General features: G+C 38.3%; 1 non-coding gene and 1 pseudogene across 1 annotated transcript; one reads left to right on the top strand and one right to left on the bottom strand.

Moving 5' to 3' along the window:
- Nucleotides 1-9,698: 9,698 nt before the first annotated feature.
- LOC127109301 (small nucleolar RNA R71) lies at nt 9,699-9,805 on the top strand. Its single transcript, XR_007796620.1, has one exon. It is a non-coding gene; the product is annotated as a small nucleolar RNA R71 (small nucleolar RNA).
- Nucleotides 9,806-12,709: 2,904 nt separating this feature from the next.
- On the bottom strand, nt 12,710-14,770 carry LOC127102143 (pentatricopeptide repeat-containing protein At3g58590-like; annotated as a pseudogene).
- Between the last annotated feature and the right edge of the window lie 588 nt (nt 14,771-15,358).

Below are 15,358 nucleotides of genomic sequence, written 5' to 3' on the forward strand. Positions count from 1 at the left end.
TTGGGCTGGGCTTTGGCTTTTGATATTTTCTTCTTTTCATTCCTTTTTGCACCTCCTTTTCTTCCTTTTTTACTTGTGCTTCAAATAAACCACCTGAGATAAATAGAAAGAAAATACCGCGTAATATCTAATAAAATAAAATAAATTGAAGTAAATAATAATATAATTTAATTAAATTGAGTCCTAGAATGTGATACTATTTCATGTTATCAAACTCCCTCATACTTAGATCTTTGCTTGTCCTCAGGCGAAATATAGTATAGAACTTGTTTTTAAAAAAATTTAGCCAGATGAAATTTCAAAACACACATCAATTCGTACTAGGTTGCATGTAAACCTTGTTTAGAAGTAACTTGAGTTTAATCTTGACATCAACAACCACCGTCACAACCTCAGATAACCCCACCTTATGCAAACCAGTTCGAGTAATGCCATTATAGCTGTCCTAGTTCCTTTACTCTTATTTCACCCGTTTTCATTCTAGCGAAATCACATTAAGCCCTTTATCTTTTCGCGCACATAGTGGAGTAACCGGTTAGTGATTCTGATCCCCTTTTTGCTAGAAGTTGTGGTACATAAGTCGGATAACTTCGTTATTCAGTCCATTGCAAATTGCAGGGGATCGGACCGTAGTCCGCCCTACCAAGTTCAGTACCAGATACCTGCTGAACCAACTCATAATGGATCTTTCATATTATGCTTTTGTATGATCTGCAACCTTTAGATTAAATGATCTGGTAAGGATCACCTAACTTAATTAGTGCATTTCATGATATATATATATATATATATATATATATATATATATATATATATATATATATATATATATATATATATATATATATATATATATATATATATATATATATATATATATATATATATATATTATGTTACTTTGGGAATCATTCACTTATATTCATCGGCTCTCCACGTAGTTTGCTATTAAGATGGTGCTGACTTCTCGTATAAACTACTCGGGGTTACTATAAAACTAAAAGTTCAAGGGATTGGTATAATAGGTACTTATCCTGATCTAACATGTTGAGGTTCTTAGAGCGTTGTTATGGTAATAATTTTTGTCTTGATTTCACTCAAGTTTTATAAAATAAGTGACCTTTATACTTATTGGGTGTGTTAAATTTTTGTTATGGCTCATGAAAATTGAGGGGAATAGATAATAGAAAGTTTTCACATTTGGGACTTAACTTAAAATAAATCTATATTATAAGAAATATTATTTTATTATATTTTTTTTTATAAGGGAAATAACAATGAAAAGAAAGATACATACTTGAAAAAGAAAAAGGAGGATAGAAAGAACATGGTTTTCCCCCCCATACTTGAATGAAACATTGTCCTCAATGTTTGAAGGAAAAGAAATGAAATACAAAAAGAAAGGAAAAAGGAAACTAAAGTTAATGCTGCCTGCCGCCTCTTGTTCTTGGACCTGGTGATCTTTGATGTATTTCGAGGTTGTCAAATCTGCTGAACAACTCAGTGAACCGCTGGTCGGTTATGGCATTCCTAGCATCCTGTTGTTGTTGCATTTGATGCATCATTTGCATCATCTCGAGATTCTGTGCTTGCATACCATCAATAGCATCCATGATGTCGTCATTGGTTGCAGGCCTTCTTCGTCGACGATGTCGTGAGGAGGGGCCAGCTGCATTGTCGGAATGGTTGAGCGGGACTGATTGTTGTGCAGGGATATGATCACCTTGCTCCATGTCTTCGAACTCGTCTGTAGGCGGGTTTGCATGTGAAGGCTCGGTGGCTTTGGGAGCATTCAGATCATAGAGGTGGCGGTTGGGGTTGGTGACATCTGTTAGGGCGATGTTTGGTAGAACAACGCTTAGGACTGCCTGGTTGTTCACCATAAGGTAATATTTTCCGCCTACTCTGTTCTTAATCAGGCGGCTGGACCGACAGTAGCTGATATCCATGAATAGGGGAGGTAAAGATTCTAAAGTTTGGAGTCGGTCCCCTAGGTTTAAGCCAAGTGCTATGATGGTAATTAATCCATCAATTACAAAAGGTTGACGGCCTCTAGCACATAAGGTGCGGATATGATGAAATAGGAAGGAGGCGGCGTTTACCTTAGTATTCGGTTCGAAGACGCATTCGAGGAAGAATAACTCCTTTGCGTTGACCTTGCTGTTGTTCGGTCTTCCAAAGACTGTGTTTTGCAGGATGCGGATAAAGTACCGGATAGTTGGGTTATGTATATGGGAAAGAAGGAGCTCTTCCCAGTTGTTGGCATCTACACCGAATATTTTCCTAAAGAGGTCGAAGACGGCAACTATGTTCCAGTTTGAGTTTGGAGGGATTCTGGGGTAGACTTGACCTTCTGTGGGGAATTGTAGCATGGTACTCAAATGGTTTTGGGTTAAGGAGTACTCGGTGTTGAACATACGGAAGGTTGCGGTACCGGTTAAGAATTCGTCTTCACCGGCGGGAGTGGTGTACGAATAGGAACTTAAAAATTCTAAGGTTAGGGATGGGTAGGTAGGTTGATTATGCGTGCATAGGAAGGTTAAATCAGTAAGACGGAGCATCCATTCTATACCTTGAAGTAAACCTAATTCTTGCAAACAAGTTAGATCAGGATACCTGGTAGAGGTTACCCCTCGTTGTTGGAAACGCTCGAACTGCTCCCTTTGATAATTTTCATCTTCGGATCGGAAGATGATATTTCCGAAATTTTGATTTCCCGCCATACTGATGAATGAGTTGGAAGAAGAAATTAGGAAAGAAAAGAAAATATATTTGATTGTATAGAATAGTTGTGGTGTAGGAAGAAAGGTATGGTGGGTATTTATAGGGAAAAATTTTGAAGTTGGAAAGGGAGTGGTTGAAAAGTGAATAAATGTGGGTAAATGTGAATAAATGGGGAAGGTAAAAAGGTGTAGGGTTGTAACGTTCGTCTCCAATGGCTTTGTAACGTTAACATGTTCAGAAGACGTTACGCTCGTTACAGGGGCATGACGGGCGTCACAAGCACTTTGTGTGACGTCCGTGATAGAATGTGTGACGCTCGTCACACAGTCTTTTGGCATGGTTTCAGCTAGCGTCCTTCAGAATGACTTTGATAATTTATTTTTATTATTTATTTTGTTTTGCTTCAGATTATTTATTTGGCTATTGTGATATTTTAAATTGCATTGCATGCTATTCTACTTTGTATAATATTGCATAATTATATATTTTTTTCTCAATAAATTATGTAGCAACAGTAGAGAGCATTTTTGATAGATATTGCATAATTCATAATAAAGTAAAATAAATCAATAGCTTCATAAAATAATCATAATGTAACATTTGAAAGAAAAACAAAAATGCGAAAGAGAAACAAATGCAAACATAATTTGAAATAACATTAAAGAAAAATCTGACTTAAAACTAAATAACTAAGAAAAATAACTTCTATCCATCTGCACGATCTCTGGCCGGAGGAGCAAAGGAGTTAACACGGTATAGCAACTCGTGAAACTGATTTGTCATACAGTTCATGTATCCCAGAAATTCTCGTCCCATGTTAGCTAACTCTTCTCTGAGGGCGTCTTGTTCCGACATCAAAGCTTCAATGACAGTGTTATAATCAGTTCCAGGCATATGATGTCTAAGATCGGGTATTGCTGATTCTTCGGTCTGAACAGGTTGAGGAGGAGGATCAATATCATAATAACTAGATGGTGTCTGAGGGTCTGATTCAGCATAAGGAATCTGGTCATCACAAATCTCATAGTCCTGGATGGATTTAGTGGATCTAGCAGGAGAGGGGGTTTCGTTCAGATTGTAGAGCCAGTTATTGCGGTTATGAACACTAGTCCTAGGATCGGGCATGGTGAATAGGCAAAGAACTTGGTTATTAATTATAAGCTCAAACTCGTCAGACCCTAGGTTTGCTATAAACATAGTGTTGAAGAGGAAGGGTATACTCATAGTAGTAATGCCACAAAAAGGGCTTAAGTCAAGCATAGACTGACGTAATCCGATAGCATTACCAATCATGGTTATCAAACCGCCTATACGAATTGGTGCTCGTTCATCTTGGATAAGGTGGTCTAAATTTGCCAACATAAAAGTGGCACCGTTTACTGGACGGTTCTGGGAAGCACAAAATATGATGAAGAGTTCATCACGTGAAACTGTGGTACTGTTTGGCTTCTTCCCAAATAAGGTGTGGGTCAGGATCTTATGGAAATAACGAAAGGCCGGGTTATGTATGTTTCCAGAGAGAAACTCATGTTCCTCGGGGTCGTCATTTCCAGTCAAGCTACCCCAAAAGTGTTCATGTTCTCTATATTTAAAAAGTTCTTCTTGGCTCACTGTGAATGTGTCAAAGGAGGTAGGGAAACCTAAAAGGTTGGTAAAGTCTTGAATATTAAATTGGTACTCCATGTTAAACATTCTGAACTGGATAAAACCTCTGCTTATTCCTTTTCCATGGCTGGGTAGGTAAATCAGGGAACTAAGGAATTCTAGTGTTAGTCTCCGGTAAGTGACGAAATGTCTACCGATAGGAGAGGTTTCCCACCCTATCTGACTCAGCAAATACAGGACACTTTCTCTTAGTCCAAGGGCAGTCATTGCCCAGTCATCAGCATACAGACTAGGTAGCATCTCTCTCGTGGCTAGTTCCTCAAACTTTTGTTTCTGAGCTGTCCCTCTGAATTTGATACCCATACGATCAATTTGTCCCATCAGGTTAGTGTTAGCTAGATAAAAGAAAAACAATAGTTTTAGTCAGGACTTGGCCAAATGCCGAAAGAAGAAGAGAAAAGTTTTTAATAAAATAAAAATAAATTAAGAATGAATACTAAACAGAATTTAAAAGAATAATGAAGGAAGAAATGAAAAACTAAATATAAATATTTGTGGGTTGTCTCCCACTAAGCGCTTTGTTTAATGTCGCAAGCTCGACATAAAAACTACCAATTATAATCTATAAGTTCCGGAGGCATTTCGTCTAAGTGCAAGACTTGCGAATCTTCATTGTTTTCTGCATAGTGATAATGTTTTAGACGTTGCCCGTTTACGGTAAATGGTTCCATAGATTTGCTTTTAATTTCTACCGCTCTATGGGAAAAATATTGGTGATTTGAAAAGGACCTGACCATCTAGATCGTAGTTTTCCCGGAAATAACTTTAGCCTAGAGTTGAATAAAAGGATTGTATCGCCTTGTTTGAAGATTTTCCTTGATATTCGCTTGTCATGCCATTGTTTTGTTCTTTCCTTGTAGATTCTGGCATTTTCGTAAGCGTCTCTTCTGAGTTCCTCTAATTCGCTTATGTCAAGGATTCTCTTTTCACCGGCGACTTTATAGTTTAAATTTAAATTTTTAATAGCCCAATAGGCTTTATGTTCTAATTATACCGGGAGGTGACAGGATTTTCCATAAATGAGCTTAAATGGGGTTGTCCCTATGGGAGTTTTGTAAGCAGTTCGGTAAGCCCATAAAGCTTCCGGTAATTTCAATGACCAGTCTTTCCTTGAAGTGACGACTGTTTTTTCTAATATTTGTTTAATCTCTCTGTTAGACACTTCCATTTGCCCGCTGGTTTGAGGGTGGTAAGGTGTCGCTACTCTATGTCTTACTCCATACTTAAGCAGTAGTTTTTCGAGTACCTTGGATATGAAATGCGATCCACCATCACTGACTACTATTCTTGGGACACCAAACCTTGGAAATATTATATTCTTAAAGAGTCTAGTTACTACTCGTGTGTCGTTTGTTGGAGAAGCTATAGCTTCAATCCATTTTGATACGTAGTCAACTGCCACGAGTATGTATTTGTTACCGAAAGAGGATGGAAAAGGTCCCATGAAGTCTATTCCCCACACGTCGAAAATCTCTACTTCCAAAACGCCCTTTTGTGGCATCTCGTCACGTCTAGATATGTTTCCTGTGCGTTGACATCTGTCACATTTCTTAATAGCTGCATGTACATCCTTCCATATATTTGGCCAATAGAAACCGGCTTGTAGGATTTTAGAGCAGGTCTTGGATGTACTTGCGTGTCCACCATAAGGAGCGGAGCGACAGTGTTGGATTATATTTTCTACCTCTTCTTCGGGTGTACACCGACGGAAAATACCATCGGGGCCTCTTTTAAAAAGTAAGGGGTCATCCCAGTAATAGTGTTTTATGTCATAGAAGAATCGTTTCTTCTGCTGGTAGGATAAAGTAGGTGGAACTATTCCGGCAGCTAAATATATGACGAGATCAGCGTACCATGGTGTAACAGATATAGCTAAGGTGGTTTCTACCTATTTATCAGCGTTATTTTCTTCCAAAGTAGCTATAAGCTTATCGTACGAGAAATCATCGTTGATCGATGTTCTTTCCGGTTCAAGGTTCTCAAGTCTAGAGAGGTGATCTGCTACTACGTTTTCAGTTCCTTTCTTGTCTTTGATTTCCAAATCGAACTCTTGTAGCAACAGGATCCACCTTAGGAGTCTAGGTTTAGCATCCTTTTTTGTTAAGAGGTATTTGATAGCAGCGTGGTTAGTGTAGATGATTATTTTGGCTCCGACCAAGTAAGAACGAAATTTATCTAGTGCAAACACTACTGCTAGAAGTTCTTTCTCGGTTGTGGCGTAATTCATTTGTGCCTCATCTAGAGTTCTACTTGCGTAATATATAACGTGAAGCTTTTTATCATTTCGTTGTCCTAAAACAGCACCTACAGCGTAATCACTAGCATCACACATTATTTCGAAGGGTTCGTTCCAATCTGGTGTCTGCATTATGGGCGCGGAGATCAGTGCTTGTTTAAGCGTTTGAAATGCTTCTAAACATTTATTGTCGAATATGAATTCAGCATCTTTCATTAATAACCCGGTTAAAGGTTTAGTTATTTTAGAGAAGTCTTTAATGAATCGTCGGTAAAAACCGGCATGTCCTAAGAAGCTTCGTACTTCTCTCACAGTTTTCGGGGGTTGAAGATTTTCGATTACCTCTATTTTGGCTTTGTCTACTTCAATTCCTCTGTTCGAGATGATGTGTCCTAAAACAATTCCTTCTTGTACCATAAAGTGGCATTTTTCCCAATTAAGTACTAGGTTTACTTTTACACATCGCTCTAGAACTCTTTCTAGGTTTTCAAGGCATTCTTCAAAGCTTTGTCCGCATACGGAAAAGTCATCCATAAATACTTCCATGATGTTTTCTAGAAAATCGGTGAATATTGCCATCATGCACCTTTGGAAGGTTGCAGGAGCATTACACAAGCCAAACGGCATTCGTCTATAAGCGAAGGTACCAAAAGGACATGTGAATGTTGTCTTTTCTTGGTCATCAGGGTGAATTGGTATTTGAAAGAAACCTGAGTAACCGTCTAGATAGTAGAAATGAGAATGTTTTGCTAATCGTTCTAACATCTGGTCAATGAATGGTAAAGGGAAATGATCTTTTCGGGTTGCTTTGTTTAGTTTCCTATAGTCAATGCACATTCTCCATCCCGATTCGATTCGTTTGGTTATAGTTTCTCCTTTTTCATTCTCAATGACTGTTACACCTCCTTTCTTTGGTACTACGTGTACAGGGCTAACCCATTTGCTATCAGATATAGGATATATGATACCTGCCTCTAATAACTTGGTTATTTCCTTCTTCACTACCTCACTCAGGATCGGGTTTAGTCTCCTCTGGTGTTCTCTAGAGGTTTTACAGTCTTCTTCTAGCATGATGCGGTGCATACAAATAGAAGGACTTATTCCTTTAAGATCGGTGATTTTGTATCCTAGTGCGGTTGGATATTTTCTTAAGATATGCAGGAGTTTTTCTGTTTCGAGTCTTCCTAGGTCAGCATTAACTATCACTGGTCGTTCAAGCTCTAAGTCTAGGAATTCATATCTCAGATTTTTGGGAAGTGTTTTCAGGTCTAGGTTTGGTTTCTTAAGGTATTGCGTAGGGTCCGGTGTTATTGCTAAACATTGGTTAAGTTTGTCTTCTACAAGATAGTTAGATGATTTGCCTTTTTCTAACTCCGTTTCTTTTATGCATTCATCGATGATATCCATGAAGTAACATGTATCTTCTATTGCAGGTGCTTTCAAAAATTGGGAAAGAATGAACTCAATTTTCTCTTCTCCTACTTCGAAAGTGAGTCGTCCTCGTTTTACGTCTATGATCGCATCGGCAGTTGCTAAGAACGGTCTTCCCAGTATAATGGGTGTAACTTCATCTTCTCTAATATCCATAATTATAAAATCAGTTGGAATATAGAATTGACCTATGCGCACTGGAACGTTTTCAAGAATTCCTACAGGATATTTGACGGAACGATCTGCTAGTTGCACAAACATTTTGGTTGGTCTTAATTCTCCCATTTCCAGTTTCTTGCATATTGATAAAGGCATAACACTAATACCGGCTCCTAAATCTCATAAGGCTTTGTCAATGACAAATTTTCCTATGTGACAGGGTATAGAGAAACTACCTGGGTCTTTAAGTTTAGGAGGCATATTCTGGATTATAGCGCTACATTCATCAGTGAGTGTAACGGTTTCGCTATCTTCAAGTTTCCTTTTATTAGAAAGAATTTCTTTTAAGAACTTGGCATATGAGGGCATCTGCGTAATAGCTTCTGTAAACGGAATCGTGACGTTTAATTGTTTCAGTAGGTCAACAAATTTTTTAAATTGGCCCGCATCTTTGGTCTTAATAAGCCTTTGAGGGTAAGGGATCGGTGGTTTATAAGGTGGTGGAGGTACATAAGGTTCCTTCTTTTCTACGGTTTCCTTATTGCTCTCTTCCTTTTCCTTAGGTTCACTTTCCTCCTCAGTTGACTTTTTAGAGTTTTGGTTTTCTATCCTTGGGTCAGACGGTCCTTCCACTTCCGTTCCACTTCTTAGTATGATTGCATGAGCGTGGCTTCTCGGATTAGGTTGGGGTTGGCCAGGAAATGTACCAGTTGGGGCAGCAGTAGGCGCTTGTTGTTGAGCTACTTGTGATATTTGCGTTTCCAGCATTTTGTTATGGGTAGCCAGGGCATCTACTTTACTTGCCAGTTGTTTAATTTGTTCGCCAGTGTGTACATTCTGGTTTAAGAAATCTTTATTGGTTTGCTGTTGAGAGGCTATAAAGTTTTCCATCATGATTTCCAAGTTGGATTTCCTAGGGGCGTTATTGTTAGGTGTAGATGGGATCGGCTTTTGATATCCCGGAGGTATAGCTGGGGCTTGATTTGGAGATTGTCCAGGTGCGTATAAAGCATTATTACTCTTATATGAAAAATTGGGATGATTCTTCCAATTTGAGTTGTAGGTATGCGAGTAGGGGCTTCCTTGAGCATAGTTCACTTGCTCAGCTTGGATTCCTGTTAGGAGTTGACAATCTGCAGGAGTATGACCTTGGATTCCACAGACTTCGCAATTCTGAGTTATGGCAACCACGGTGGCTGGAGGTGATACATTTAAACTTTCAATTTTCTGGACCAGAGCATCCACTTTTGCATTAACATGATCAAGGTTACTTATCTCGTACATGCCAGTTTTCGTTTGAGGTTTTTCTACCATTGTTCGTTCGCTTCCCCACTGATAATGGTTTTGAGCCATGCTTTCGATAAGTTGGTAAGCATCAGCATAAGGTTTATTCATTAGTGCACCACCTGCGGCGGCGTCTATTGTTAACCTCGTGTTGTACAGGAGACCATTATAGAAGGTATGAATTACTAACCAGTCTTCTAAACCATAGTGTGGACAAAGTCTCATCATGTCTTTGTATCTTTCCCATGCTTCGAAAAGAGACTCGTTATCTTTTTGTTTAAATCCATTTATCTGGGCTCTTAACATAGCTGTTTTGCTCGGCGGAAAATATCGGGCAAGAAAAACTTTCTTCAACTCGTTCCATGTGGTGACTGAGTTGGAAGGAAGAGATTGAAGCCATCTTCTAGCGCTATCTCTTAACGAGAAAGGAAAAAGACGAAGTCGAATTGCCTCTGAAGAGACACCGTTAGCTTTAACAGTATCAGCATATTGGACAAATACGGATAAATGAAGGTTTGGATCCTCGGTAGGATTTCCAGAGAATTGGTTCTGTTGCACTGCCTATAACAGTGAAGGTTTAAGTTCAAAGTTGTTTGCTTCGATTGCGGGTGGAGCAATACTTGAATGCGGCTCATCTTGCGATGGAGCGGCGTAATCTCTAAGAGCACGAGCTGGTTCTGCCATCTCGGGTATCGGTGAAGGAAGAAGATTTTTGAGATCAGGAAGTTCGACAGGAGGGATATTGTTTGCAGCACGATATTCCCGAATTCGTCGTAAGACTCGGAGATATAGTTCGATATCGTTGACTCGTAAGTAGAACGGCTCGCCTTGTGAGCGAGTGTGTGGCATACAAATCAACGAAAGAAAGAAAAGAAAAAGAAAAAGCCTTAGTCTCTACAGTGTAACAGAAGAGTTACGATATCGACTAAATAAAAATCCCCGGCAACGGCGCCAAAAACTTGATCGCGACTTTATGAGTCGAATTTGGGGTACAAACTGCAAGTGCACAGTTCTATCGCGTAGTTTTAAAAGATATCGATCCCACAGGGACTTATGAATCGATATACCGTTTTCTAAGGTTACTTCGTAAAGCTAAGGCAGGTAATATTTGATTGTTTGGGGGAAAAGCTAAAACTAAAAATAAGATATAAATTAAATATCTAATAAGCGGATATCGGTATGCAGTTCGTCGTAATTAGGGAATCAATTCTTTGTTGGTTTCTTGGTTTTAAAATGAATCCTTTCAGTTGACACTATTGATTAAAAGTTTTATCTCAAACTCTCGCTCTGTTGAATAAACTATGATTTTATATTAACGTAGCTGTCACTTATTAGTTAAGTCAAAAACCACTCTTTGAAAATAATAGGATCCGTAGAAACTCTTTTTAAGAAAACACTAATCGTTTAAACACCCTTATCTCAAACTCTCGCTCTGTTGACTTAGGTTATACAATTAAATTCAAATGCTTAACTCTCGTCCTCACATTCAACCTTTAAAAATAATTTTTGAAAAAGATTAGAATTTAATTAACTCTAAAAATTGCTCTCGCCCTGATCAAGAATTAATGTCCAATTTACACTGTCCAGTCAAAACCTCAAACTCTCGCTCTATTGATTTTAACTTCTTTATGTCTTTTACTTTCGTACAAAAACCTTGTTACTAAACCTGTAAATTGAGACCATAAAAAGAGTGATTTTAATTTTAAATTTAATTAAACCAACTTAGTTTTGATTCCTTCATTCCGCTTACTCTACATACCGATACCTAAATAAATTAGCCAGACATGCTAAACAGGTCTAAATAATTATCATGCATAAACAGACTCATCTCAGGCAAATAATATAATTCAACAATAAAACAGGGTATATATAAATTTAAACAACAATTAAAGAACCTGAGAAATTAAATAGCAGTCTTGAACACTCCACCACAGGCCGGTTGGATTTGTTCTTGAATTCTTCAATCAAATAGAAAAAAAATAAAAGCGAAGGAATAAAAAAAACTAGATTCTAACGTAAGGTTAGATCCGGTAAAAGGTACACAATAGTTTTCGGTGTAGAAACTATTGTGCGAAAAAGAATTAACTAAGTGCTGAAAACGAAAATAGAAATTACAAAGGAAACAATATAAAAATTGCAAAAGTAATGTTGTAAAAATGTGCTTGTACTGCTGGAAGGAAAAAATTGCGAAAAAGCAAAAACGGCGAAGAAGTCTGGAAAAAGCGTGGAACCTCTGCAGGGTTTGCAAAGCTGATATTTATACTTGTACTTTCTATAACGGTTTCCAAAAGTAATCCGCGTCAAAGGTCTTCACGTGGCGAATGGTTAGGCGTGCAAATAGGACTCAACGTCTCTGAAGCCAAAAATATAGGGGAATGGTGTGACGTCCGTCACACCATGTGTGACGCTCGTCACACAAGCGTGCAAAGCGTGACGCTCGTCACAGCCTTTGTGACGCTCGTCACAGGCACATCGCCTGTGCTTTTGGGCTGGGCTTTGGCTTTTGATATTTGCTTCTTTTCATTCCTTTTTGCACCTCCTTTTCTTCCTTTTTTACTTGTGCTTCAAATAAACCACCTGAGATAAATAGAAAGAAAATACCACGTAATATCTAATAAAATGAAATAAATTGAAGTAAATAATAATATAATTTAATTAAATTGAGTCCTAGAATGTGATACTATTTCATGTTATCACTTGCTCAGACTATTTTGATCTTTCCATGGAAAATCTTGCATCCACAGACCTTGGCTTTTATTGTTCCAATCTACATAAATTAAGTTTGTTGTGTGTACGATGACTCTTACTCCTCGAGGATATATAAAAAGCATGGCCTTTGAATGGTGTGACTCCATTATCTCCACAGTTGCACACACAGATTGAGCAGTCCATCACAATGTACTAGTTTGCCTCCCGCATTTCCTTCCTTTTGATTCCTCAGGTAATTTCAGTCTTTACTTTAGTAAGTATGCCATGAATTTGAGATGCAATCTTGTGATCATGACTCCCTGCCGTTAGGCTGCTGCTAGTGCATTAATATATTTGGGCTGTTATGCTATGCTGACTCGTGGTTTGAATTGGCAGGTTGACTCAAGGAATAGCATCTCAAAAACCGTTGTCTGCCGCAACCACACGTTCATACATGGTAATAAGATATGCCCCTATCCCTCAAGATTAATCAAACCATGATAAAGCTCATCATCTTGTTCTTCATTTTTCAATTTTGTTGTTCACACTGCTCAACTGTCTCTCTAACCGAACATTTTTCATCTTTTGTCTCCGCAATTCGTCGACAAGGCTTCCGGTGCTCTGTTGGAGTTGAGTCACCTGCAAATGCAGTTCTTTCTCTCTAGTTGTAACAGGTGTTACCTGCATAATACCAACAGCTCTTTCCTCCATTGATTCTGTATTCCTACCTGCATAAGATTACTCCGTTAGATTGACAGGCTTAAACTTCATTTCTTTCTGCTGCAGGTTTGTCAAGTTTGGAATTCTGCACAAAATTGCATTGGCCGCCGGTTGATTTTAATAACAGGTGCTTGGCTTGTATCTTGATGAGGCTGAAGCACAATAGTCAGTTTAAGAATTTAACCGTCTTGAAATGACTCCGGTGGGTCTTAGCATGACGGTAGCCGTACATATATAATCCTGTACTTCCAAACTCCTTTGCTTTGTCAATGAGACCAGCTCTTCCAAAGAGATGGTCCATACAAGAATAGTGCTTAATCCTTGAATTTATTTGCGTAGACTTCTATCATTTGTCTAAATAGCAATTGCCCTTGTGCTACAAGACCGAAATGAATACAAGCTGTAGGTTTGAGGTCTGTTTAGATACCGGCTATCAATGGGTGAAGGTCCTTCATCTAAAGAGATGCAAGTAACAACAACATGCTGAATCATCCACGACTTATCTTTTGGAAATGGAAAGTTAGAAAGATCCGATCAAAAACACGTAACATTGAGTGCTGTAGTGAGAGGCATATGCCAAGTTTGTTGTTTTTTGAATTTATCTTATGGCTTGAGTGATAAGTAAACTGAACTCCTCTGGTTTTTTTTTATGTTTCAGGATGTTCCTGTGCTACAAACGCCTCAACGAGCTACTGCACAGTTTCGACGTCGTAAGCTGGACTCAAATATATTCAGAGCCGGAACCCATGTGCCGAGAAGAATTTCAGTGTGGAGATTGTTGAAGATATGTCCTCCGCATTTCAGGGCCATCACAACCTCTTCCAAGGAGGCATTTCTAGCCCTTTCACCAATCCTATTAATGGTGACTTCCAGCTGCTCAAAAAAATCCATTCCTTCGCTCACTAATCCACCGTATCTGCAGGAAGAAAAACACTGCTCTAAGAGCTAATGCGTCAGGCTTAAATCCCATCCATACCATGTTGTGGAATATCTTTACTGCCCCGCGAGCATAACCGTTTAAACCGAGGGCAGAAATTAAAGTTGTTCATGTAATAACATATCTGTCTGTAATTTCTTCAAAACTTTCACTGAATTTTCAGTGTTTCCACACTTTCTACACATATCAATTAGTGCATTGCCCAAAAAGTGTCACAATTATTAGTCTTCACAATAAGACCATGAAGAGAAATTCCCCAATCAAAACTGCAAAGCTTGGTGCACACACATAATACAGTCATAAAGGTGTATTTGTCTGGACGGACGTGTGCGGAACGCATACGCTTGAAAAGTTCAGTAACCTCATTAATATTATTGATCCGAGCGCAGGCTGAAATGACAATGTTCCAAGATACAACACCAGGCCTTTCTAATAAAAAAAAAAGCAACTTCATTGATTCATTGTACTGACCCCATTCTTATAACCAAACTGTGGAGCTGATGTAGATCTAAACAGATGATGACTTAAGAACAGCAGAAAAAGGAAAACCCGTTAGGGATACAACCCAATCGAAACATTTCTCGTAATAACAAAGTTGATGTAGAAGAGCAAACATTTGAGTAACCCAACATCAAAGCATTCCAAGAAACCACATTCTTCTCTTCTATCAGATCAAAACAGTAATGCGCAGAAACCAATTTCTCGAATTTGGCATAGAAGTCTACCAATATAGTTCCAACAATAACATCAGATTCAAAACCACTCCTGATAACTTTAGCATGAACACATTCTCCACACAACAAGTTTCTCAAACCAATACATGACTCAGTAACAGCTACAAAAGTGGCCTGACTCGGCACCAATCCCCTCCTCAACATATTCAAAAACATCTCCAATGCTATCCAAGGCTTCCCACTTTTCAACATTGAATCAATGATTATATTCCAACATATAACATTTTGAACAGGAACCTGCTCAAAGCCAAACACAAAGCTCTACACCCTCAAGTGGTTCAACAAGCTCCAAGCTTCAACTACATTTCCACGTCGAGTGTAAGAAGTGATGAGCATATTATAAGAGACAAGTGTTCTTTTAGGCATTTCGTCGAACACTTTGCGTGCTTGAATGGAGTTGTCGTGGGATATGTATGATGAAATGATGTTGTTGTTGATGAAGATGGGTTGGTTTAGAATGGGCTGAAATTTGTAAACTCATGCAGAAATTTTTTTATGATAAAAAAAAAAGTGGTTAAATGGCCTACCAACACATGATACAACCATGGCTAATTGATTGAAACTTCTAAAATTAAATCGACAAAAGGTATTGAAATAATTTCCAAAATTAATCTAATCCTCAAAATCAATTCGAATCTCTAAAGTCAATTTTGGATCAAAATCAAATTGAACTTAGTTCGCTACTCCTAGATTTAATTCGAAAATGATGAAATGATTATGGATACATGATTAAGGATTTGGAGGTTAATGGTTGCCTTTGGTCACGAATGTATGCAAATG

Source organism: Lathyrus oleraceus, chromosome 7, assembly GCF_024323335.1.
Source record: "Lathyrus oleraceus cultivar Zhongwan6 chromosome 7, CAAS_Psat_ZW6_1.0, whole genome shotgun sequence".
Taxonomy (NCBI): domain Eukaryota; kingdom Viridiplantae; phylum Streptophyta; class Magnoliopsida; order Fabales; family Fabaceae; genus Lathyrus; species Lathyrus oleraceus.